General features: G+C 52.7%; 1 long non-coding RNA gene across 2 annotated transcripts; it reads left to right on the forward strand.

The window, feature by feature from the left end:
- The first annotated feature begins 1,847 nt into the window (after positions 1–1,847).
- LOC123595437 lies at positions 1,848–7,146 on the forward strand. Of its 2 annotated transcripts, none has more exons than XR_006711160.1 (3): positions 1,848–3,189; positions 3,484–5,065; positions 5,380–7,146. It is a non-coding gene; the product is annotated as an uncharacterized LOC123595437 (long non-coding RNA). The 2 variants fall into 2 exon arrangements; XR_006711161.1 differs by having other exon boundaries at positions 5,397–7,146.
- The last annotated feature ends 2,653 nt before the right edge of the window (positions 7,147–9,799 follow it).

The raw sequence follows: 9,799 nt of genomic DNA on the forward strand, positions 1-9,799 counted from the left end.
AGCCTCGCAGAACGCGCCTCCTGAGAGCGGCGCCCAGGGACCAGGTCGAGACCGGGCGGGGAATCCCGCCATCTCCTGGGGCCGCTGTCCCCGAGGGCTTCTCGGAGGCGGCAGCCTTGGCCTTGGGCCTGCCGGGGGCGGGGGGCAGGGGGTGGGGGTTAGGACCCACAGCCCGGCAGCGGCCCGCGGAACCCCAGTATGCCGACCTGGCAGGGCTGTGGCGGCCCAGAGCGGGACCCTGTGGAGGGGAGGGGGGGGGGCGTCTCGGCAGGCAGGTGGCCATGGGGCGAGGGAGAGGGCCCCTGGAAAGCAGCCTATGTTTATTGACTGCGATTGGCCTCTGATCCTGGAGCTGGCAAGGGAGCCCCCGGCGGGTAAGTTTGGATTTTGCGCCCGTGTGTGTGGGTGCGCTGGGCAGGCCGGCAATTCGAGGTGGCGGCACTCCTGCTCAGGGGCACCTGGCGAACTCAGCAGGCACAGGCCGTAAGGGTCCCAGACGTGTCCTGGCGGCTAGCTATCAAGGGGGTAGGGGGGCGGGGGGGCGGTGGTGCCCCCCTTTGGGGAGACCGTTGGTGGTGAGGAGCTCCCCAGAAGAAGGTGTAGGAAGAGGAAGCCAGGGGTGGGATGGAGGGCCGGCAAGATCAAGAGAGGGAGGGAGCGAGCTGAGCGGGGAAGGAGCTCCGGCAGTCCTCCAGTCCCACAGATGTGTGCCTGGCAGCCCCCGCGGGCCAGGCCCCTGCAGGCATTGGCGATATGGCAGGGAAGAAAATGGCAAAAGTCGCCCCACGTGGGTCCAGGCCTAGCGGCAGGGCGCACACGACAGGACAGCAAACATCTGAAATGAAGGATGCGAGAGTGTGTTCATCGGTGGTAAGTGCCCTGGGGAAACTAGAGCAGAGGGAAGGAGGTGAGGGGCTGGGTCGCAAGCCTGAGTAGATGAGGGTATTTCAGAAAACCTTGAAGGAGGTGAGAGTGTGTACCGGGCGGCGGGAACAACCAGTGCAAAGGGCCTGAGGTATGAGGGGACTGGTGTGTGGAAGGGAATGCGCAGAGGACGGCGTGGCAGGAGCAGAGGGAGCGAGCAGGTGGGAGGGGGGCAGGGCGAGGCCAGGAGGGGCCACACGGGTCTACTCTGAGTCAGATGGGCACCCCGGGGAGGGCCGTGAGCAGGCAAGGCCAGAACCCCATTAGGAGGTGGCCCTGTTTACCATCAGTTCAGCCTCTGCCCCTCCCCCGCCCCCCACCGCCCAGGACAGGGGAGACCCCAGTTGCAAGGCTGATCCTTAGATGATCCCTAGAGGGCTTTGTTGGGTGGAGCAGCGTGGAAGGCCCTGGGGTGACCTGCGGCCTCCCTAGGCCCAGGGCCCTGGGGCCGACCCACCCAGCGGGCTGCAAGCCCTGAGGTCCCCAGGGAAGGCTGCCGGAGCCAGGAGGAGGCAGCCGGGGTCTGGAAGTGCCAGGCCTCAGAGGAAGTCCGCCAGGAAGGAAGAAGCCTGACTGCAAGAGGCCTGGCGCCACTCCTCCTCACAGATGAAGAAGCCCCAGTTCCTGATCCCAGTTCCTGTGTGGGGTCGCCTCCTGCCTTTCCTGGGGTTTGTTTTCTGTGTTCTTTTCCTGGGGAAATAGCCCCATCTCCTGGTCTTCTGTAGGCACCAGCACAGAAGCCCACTGGCTGCCTCTTTTTTTTTTTTTTTTTTTTTCCCCCCTTTAATTTTGTTTAAATCTTTCTCTGTTTTTGAGAGGGACAGAGAGCCACAGAGCGCAAGCAGGGGAGGGACACAGAGAGAGGGAGGCACAGAATCCCAAGCAGGCTCCTGGCTCCGAGCTGTCAGCACAGAGCCCGAGGCGGGGCTCGAACTCACGAACCGTGAGATCATGCCCTGAGCCCAAGTCGGAGGCTTCACCCACTGAGCCACCCGGGTGCCCCTCCCTTTTCATTTTGAACACCGGCAAGCAAACAGACGAAATCGAGAGGACAGTCTAAGGCAGCGCAGGTGCCCACCCCCCGGGGCTAGCGGCGGCCTCCAGCTTGCCTTGTTTGCTTGTTTCTCTCTTTCTCGGTTTCTCCCTCCCTTGGTCCTTCTATCCTTCGCTCCCTGCTTTTCTCGCTCTCTCGCTCTCTCTTTCTCTCTCTCCTCTTCCCTTTCCTTTGTTTTTGCTGAAACAGTTTACAGGAAGCGTGCGTACCATTTTCTCCCTACGTGCTTCAAGAAGGAAGGACATTTCCTCCCATGACCCAGTGCCGTTATCCATCCAACCCATGCCCGGCGCGGGCTCCTGCTGTCGTCTGAGAGCCGCTGCACAGTCACCCTCCAGGCCCCCACTGCCTTTGACTCCTCTTTCCTTCATGCCAGCATCTCATCGAGGACTTCGTTACACTTGACCATTGGCCGTCTGGTTATCTTTTCATCTGAAGCAGCCTCTCTCCCCGGCCTCGTCTTTTCCCCCCGGCGCTGAGACACGCAGGAGACCGGGAACAGCCCACCTTCTAGATTGGGCCGGTTGCTCCCTTGTAGCTAGTGTCTTTAAGTGGTCCCTCTGTCCCCAGTATCCTTTATAAACCGGGTGCGGGGGCACAAGGCTGCACTAGAATTGGGTCAAGCTTTGGCAAGAGCCTTGTGTCCTCCCTGGGGTGGCATCGTCACAGCAGGCGTGTCCGACCTCTGTCCAGCAGCCGTTCGCTCAGCTTTCTGTCTCGGGACCAGCGGTAAGCAGGGGAAGACATCTTGACATCGTGCGGCTATGCACGCCTCCTGGGTCTGTCACCCGGCGGTTTTCGCGTCCACTCCGCCTTAAGGGATTCTTTCTATCTGATTAACGTCAACGGCTTCGTCGGACACATGAGTTTATTTCTTCGGGGCTAGTGTTGGTGGACAGCTCGTCACTGGCGATAAGGGACCTTGCGGCAATGTAAATGCTCCGGGACCCCGTCCCCCCATCCTCTCTCCTGTAGCATGAGTAAGCTGGAGTCACCCACGCAGCAAAAGCATCCTGGGCCCGCTCCCCACCAGCCACTGCCTGGCTCTTCCGCTTCCCCACCGGGGAATGGCACATTCTGGCCTCCAGCTGGGTGCGGAGCACATCCTTGGAGCAAACTTTCTTTGGCCCCGCTGTTTCCTGGCACTGAGAACCGATGCGGAGGAATCAGACGCTGCCCACTCTGTCCCTGACAGACTCTTCCTGCCCTTGGTGCGAGCCCCCGCTGCCTCCTGTCCCCAAGGCGCACACGTGGTCTCTCCCCTTTCGCACCCCCACCCCGGCCCCAGTCTCAGCCCCGGGACCGCCCGGCTTGGGCCCACCCAAGGGCCAGATATGAGCCATGCCCTTAGCCTGCTACTCTCTTTGCTCCCCCGCAGCCTTCGGCTCTCGGCCTGAGCGTGACTCCTTCCGAGAGCACCCCTCCCCTAGCTATTGTGGCTCCCTCCATAGTGCGTTTCGCTAGCCTGGTCTTCCTCTGTTCCTTGACAGTGAGGTTGTTTACAGGTGGAGTGGCGTGTGTGTGTTGGGAGCTTTTCTGTAAGGACCCTGACCTGAGAGGAAAAGGGGTCAGCCGTGGAGCTTCCGGGGATGGCTGGAAAGTCGGGGTGCAGGGGCCCTGCCCCCATGGGAAGAAAGGAATGAGAAAGAGGAAGCCAAGGCTCGCCGGAGGTGGGCAGGACTCCCTGTCTGGCGGCCCACCGCCCAGGTGAGGGGAGAGGGCGGCAGCTCGGTCTGGGAAAGGGTTATGGGTTGGATCGTGTCCCCCAAGAAAGATGTGTTCGAGTCTTGCCCGCCAGCAGCTGTGACTGGGACCTAACCTGGATGAGGTGGTGCTGGACGAGGGCGGGCCTCATCTCGCACTTGGCTTTTGCCGATCCCCTTAGCTTGTTTGTACCCCCGCGATGGCAGCCATTCTCTTGAAGGCCGGACCCAAGGTGAGCGGGGCTCCCTCACCGTCTCCGTCCGCCCCCTCATCATGCCCCAGCCTCACAGCTCTGGCAACCCCGAGTCTCCCCTTAGCTGCTGAGTTCTCTGAGTCCCCACCCCCACCCCCACCCCATGTTTGGTTGCCGCCCGCCCATCCTGCGACCCATGGGGCTGAATTCCCCTGCAGCCCCGGGAATGTCTCATTTTAGGTGCCGGCATCGTTTGCAGACGTGCCCGTGTACTTCATCAAGACGGGACGGAAGCTTCTGGACCTCAGTCAAAGGATCCTCTACAAGAGAGTGTTGCTGGAGAACTACTGCCATTCGGTGTCACTGGGTAAGGACCTCACACCCACGTCCAGTCGCCACGGCTACTGGATCTCTGAACGGAATCGCTTGTTGGTTACTGTAAGCCCGAGAATACGTGCATTGACCCGAAGTGGTAACCCCAAGGGCCCCCATCGTAGTACTTTTGCATAGAAAGTCGTGGGTTGACTAGACCTCTTCTACCCAAAAGGTGGACGCACGTTATCCTTGAATGTGTGTGTGCGCTCTCTGAGACTTCATTTATTTTTATCAAGGCTGACCTGTACAGAGTTTAGCAGTTTCTGTTCCTTGAGCCGAGCCAGGCGAAGAGGCCCAGGAGAAGAAAAGCGTTTGGTTTTGCAGCCTGAATCAATCCAGAAAGGAGCTGGGGTGCCCCCCCCCCACTGCGACTCACTGAGACCCACTGCCTGCGGGGCTGCAGGGGGCCCGTTTCCTCCATTTCTTCTCTCCAGATTTAACCTCTACAATCTAACCACACACAGGGAGACTACTTTCTTCCCCTTGGTTCTTTCTGACCCTCACTGGGCAGATGCAGGGTTCACGGCGCAGCTCCGGAATCGTCAGTCGATGCCACATGTCCCAGCAGCCTCCTGACCTCCCTGCAGGCCAAGGAAGAACACCGTTATCCTGCTGGCCCCAATCACCACCTCCTTGGGGCTCCCCGTGCCCGCCTGGCCCCCATGCATCCAAAGTCCATGCATCCAGAGTCCATGGCGGTGCCCATGATGCTGCTCAACCTCGTGGACCAGCTGGGGGAGGCGGACGAGGAGCTGGCGGGCAACTACGCGGAGCTGGGGGACTGGTGCACCCAGAGGATCCTGCAGCACGTCCAGGTTGGGGACGGGAGGCGGACGCTGGCCGCCAGGACGGGTCTCGGGGGGCTGGGGAGTGGGGGACCCCCGCTCCCCACCCCCTGCAGCACCTCCTTGGCTCACGCCCCACCACCGCCACCCCAGCTGGGCGCCGATGGTCCCCTTTACGGATGGGGAGACACGGAGGCCGGGGAAGCGCAGGACCCTACACCCTGGGGAAGGCGGGGGGCCCAGGGGAGCTCCGGGGGGAGGGGCCAAGGGCAGGAAGGGAGGGTGCCGGAGCCCCTGGTGTGTTAGAGGGAGCAGGAGACCCGGCCAGATCCAAGTCTTCCCAGGCCTCTGTGTGTTCCAGGACAGCCACTTTGGTGGTGGTAGCAGGATATCCTGCTTGGAGATGGTCGGACTTGGCAGGTGCCTGGAGGATGAACTTCAGGAAGGTGTGGGAGATGCATTTGGCCAACTGTCACTATCAGGGAGTGAACTTCTAAAATTCAAGAAGAATTTGGAACTCTGTCTCCGAATGCTACTGTTGTTATAATTTTGTCGTCCACTTTCACCCTCCGACTGTCAGGGTCGGCCTTCCGCGACAGGGGCCATGGTCTCAGCTGCCGGCACCTGTTTCTCGGGTTCCCGCGCCATGTGCTGTCAGGCTTTACGCCGGCAGCTGCATGATGCCTAACGCTTTTCAAGCAGCCCACCGGACTTGGGAAGAAAAGTTTCAGTAGCATGTTTTCCAGAAGGAACTTTGTGCCTAGGATAAACAGTTTGGTCAAATCTCAGAAAATCTTTGTGTTTAGTGACTATAGCAGTCCTTGTGACAGCAACTAGTTCCCTAAAGCACGTTATAAAGTCTGGTGTGAAGCGTGTTTAGTCGAGATCAAAAGTGTTTTAAGAGCCTTGTTTTTCCCTGAAACTTGGTTCCTTTCTTCATGTGTTACATTCTTTATTATTTCAAGATCAGAGATGATTTATCAAAGAAACAGTTGTATACAAGTTGGGAGATAGTTCCTCCTGGAAGTTCTGCTTTATTTCATCCTGGCAAAAATGAGAATTCTCCATAGGACTTTTTCCGAAAACACTCGCGGCCTACGTGGAATCAAACAGCTGAATGAGGCATCCCATTCTGAAAGTCGTTCCACTCAGTGCTACGATGGGGTCCTCAGGGAAGTGGAGGGTCCCGGAGCAGCTGAGTGAAACTGAGGGCGGGAGCGAGGGGGCCAGAAACCGAGGGCACGTTAAAAAGCAGGAAACCCAAACCACTATGCGAGTCTACCAAACCAGCGAGTGAGGAATTATTCTGTGTCATATTATTATTAACAACACATAAACACTCTCTATTTTATATGCTTTTAAGTTTATTGTGAAATACGCAAGCAAAACGTGAATATAATTCTCATTTTAAAACATTAAACAAATAGGAATAAAACAAAAGCTCCTTTTAGCCATTCTCTAGGCCCCTCTCAATTCCCCCTTTCCCGGAAGATCCTTCCCGACATTTCCTGCATGTTTACATGCATATATGTACGGACACACTGGAGAGTTTCTCATACTATATGCTTATTCTGCAACTCGCTCTCTCTCCCAATTCCCCCTTTCCCAGAAGATCCACAAGGAAGCGTGCCTGGGAGAGAGTTTTTAATTATAGCTCTGTACTCCACAGCATGGATAGAGCAGACTTTGTTCCCAGCTTCCCCTCCTCGATGCACATTTAGGGGTCCTGCGGGGTTTCGCTGATGGGCACAATGCCGCATGGACACTCTTGCCCCATCACACACACACACACACACACACACACACACACACGAACACTGCTGTAAGATTGAGTCAGGGAGGGCAGCGCTAGATGGCTCCAACCAAGAGACCACCAATGATGCAGCTAGTGGCTTAGAGAAGACTGAACATTGTTACTCGCTCTCATAAGGGTCAGCCGAGCACTCCAGGTTGAAGGGACATCTCTGTTCCACGCCGTCACTCAGGAAGCCCGGTGCTTCTCAGGCCATTTGTGGTGAAAGACCAGTTTATGTCCACCCACCCCCCCAATCCATTTTGCCCAAGGCTTTTGTAAAATGCAATAAAGATATCATGGTGATGTTGAGTTGCTATAAAAGCTTCACAACACTTCCTCCTGATGGACTCGCCTCATCCTGGACCCTAAGGGCACCTTGTGGCTGAGCAGTGGTCCAGGAACCACGCCCAGGAGCTCAGCTCGAGGGCATTGCCTTCACTGCTGGGTCAGCTCCTGCACAGGTGTATCTGTGCTCTGGATCCTGGGAAGCGCAGGGAGGACAACGGTGCGCATCCAGGGTGAGCACTTGTCCCCTGAGCAGGTGACGGAGAAGTTGGACACATCACCCCTCACTCTTGCATTCCGTTGGTGAATTCTTACCCCCATGGCCACCATACCTGCCCCCAAGGGAGCCTGGGAAACAGTCTAGCTGAGCCACCCAGCACCCGGGAAGAACAGCCTTGCACAGAGACAATGAACAGTCTCCCGCACAGATACCCAGAAGTGGGTTCAAATGGTACAGGCATTTGAAAAATACATACTGTCAAACTTCTCTCCAAAAGGGTGTGTACCAAGCATGTACGAGAGTTCCCATCCCCCCCCCCACACACACACACAGTAGCCAATAGTGATTGCCAGAAATTATATCTCCTTGTCATCATTGGCATTTTTCATGATTACTAGTGTAGTCGGGGTGGCCATCTTTTCAAATATTTATCGTTCATCCATACACTTCCGCAAACTGCTTGTTCTTATTCTTTGTCAGTTTTCATATTGACTTGTAGGGATTTTTATATGCTTGACATGAACCCTTCATTTGTTATACATGTTGCATATGCTTTCCTCCACACTGTCACTTATTTTTAACTTAATTTATAGTGCTTTTATTGCGATGCAAACGTTGTAGTTTTCCTCTTCATGCTGTCAAATGTCTCGCGTTTTTCTTCTATGGTGTCTGCTCGCTTCAGCATCTTCTTTATCCGAAGACTAGAAAGATATATTTCTCTAGTTTTTTTTAAATAATTTTTTATAGTTTTATTGTCACAGTTCTTCTCATGTTTAGATTTTTTAATCCCTTAGGAATCTCTTTTCATCTATGGGATCTGTTTAGAATCTACTGTTTTGCCCAACGCCATCCTTTCCCCCTGTTAACTAAAATGCCAAATTAATTATGTAGAATATAAGCGCCACACTTCTATGAGAACAAAGGCTTTGTTTTATCTACCCCTGAAACAGTATCCGCCACATCCTAGACAATCACTGTTCGTCAAATGAATTAAGGGATGGATGGATGGATGGATGGGTGGATGGACACTAAAGTGCCAAATTTTCTTCAGTGTATTTCTAGAATTTCTGTCATTCCATCAATTAGTATGCTGATTCTTGCATCAATGCTATTTCAATTACTCTAACATTGTAATATGTTTTGATACCTTTCTTTCAAATTTTAGGGCCTAGCTTGTGCATTTCTCTTCAGAGTGGATTTACAAACCAGCTTATCAGTTTCCATTAAAATCTTCTTGGGATTTTTATTGGGGTGCATTGGAGTTATAGCTTAATTTCAGAGGAACTGACATCTCTCAAAGTTGAGTCTTTCTTTCCAAGAACATGATATATCTCGTCTTTTATTGAGGCTTGCTTTTATGTCCTATAGTGAGTTTTTGTATTGTTCTTCACATCTGTCTTAGACATTTTAATACATTTTAGTCCAAAGCATTCAATAGTTTGTGTTGCTCATGGGATCAGGAGGTTTTTTGTGTTTTGTTTTGTTTTGTTTTTGTTTTTGTTTTGTTTTTTGTTTTTTATTTTTGTTTTTTTGTTTTTGTTTTTGTTTTTGTTTTTGTATAACATATTTGTCAGTTGCTAATTGCTGGGAAGGTAGAGCTTGTGAAAAGCTCGCGTATGATTCCCAGGTCCTTCTTGAAGATTCTCTAGACAAATGAGCATAACATCTCTAAATAATTAGGTTTTTCTCCACCAATACATTCATCCTGTATTTCTTTCTCGTTTCACAGTAATCAGGACGACTCCTTTACGGAAGAGTAGCAAGGATACTATGAATTGGTGTTGAATTTTATCAAAAGTTTTTCCTACATCAATTGAGATAATACATTTATGTTTCCTCTTTAACCAGTAATAAGGTGAATTACGTTAACAACTCTGTCAGTATTAATTTAGCATTGCATTCCTGGGGAAAACCCTACTTGGGCATGATAAGGGATATGAGTTAGTGTCTTTTCATAAGAAAGATTGGTCTACACAGAACTTTTACTCTGCTAGCTCCGTCCAATTGGTAGTCAGAGTTATGATAGCCTCAAAGAATGTGTTGGATGCTTTCCATATTTTCCAGTGCAGACAAGGGTTTGGGCAATATGATTACCTGTCCTTTTAGGTTTTACTAGAATTTAACAAAACCACCTGGGCCTGATGACGTTTTTAAAGGATAGATCTTTGACTATCTTTAAATTTCTTCTGTGGATATTGGTTTATTCTGATCTTACACCTCTTGACCTATTATTATTATCATTTCTATTTTTCCCTCAAGGTACCCATCTTATCTACATTTTCCAGTTCATTTATATAAAGCTGTATGCATATGTGTTCTTTTCCAATTGTTTAGAAAACTTGTATCTGCCTCTAAAGTTATAGCCCACCCTGTTTCTTACGATACTTATTCATTTCTTCACATTCTTTTCTCTTGACCAAAATTACCATAAGTTTGTGCGTTTTTAAACTTTGCTTGCTTAACT

The sequence above is a fragment of the Leopardus geoffroyi genome, chromosome X (assembly GCF_018350155.1).
Source record: "Leopardus geoffroyi isolate Oge1 chromosome X, O.geoffroyi_Oge1_pat1.0, whole genome shotgun sequence".
NCBI lineage: Eukaryota > Metazoa > Chordata > Mammalia > Carnivora > Felidae > Leopardus > Leopardus geoffroyi.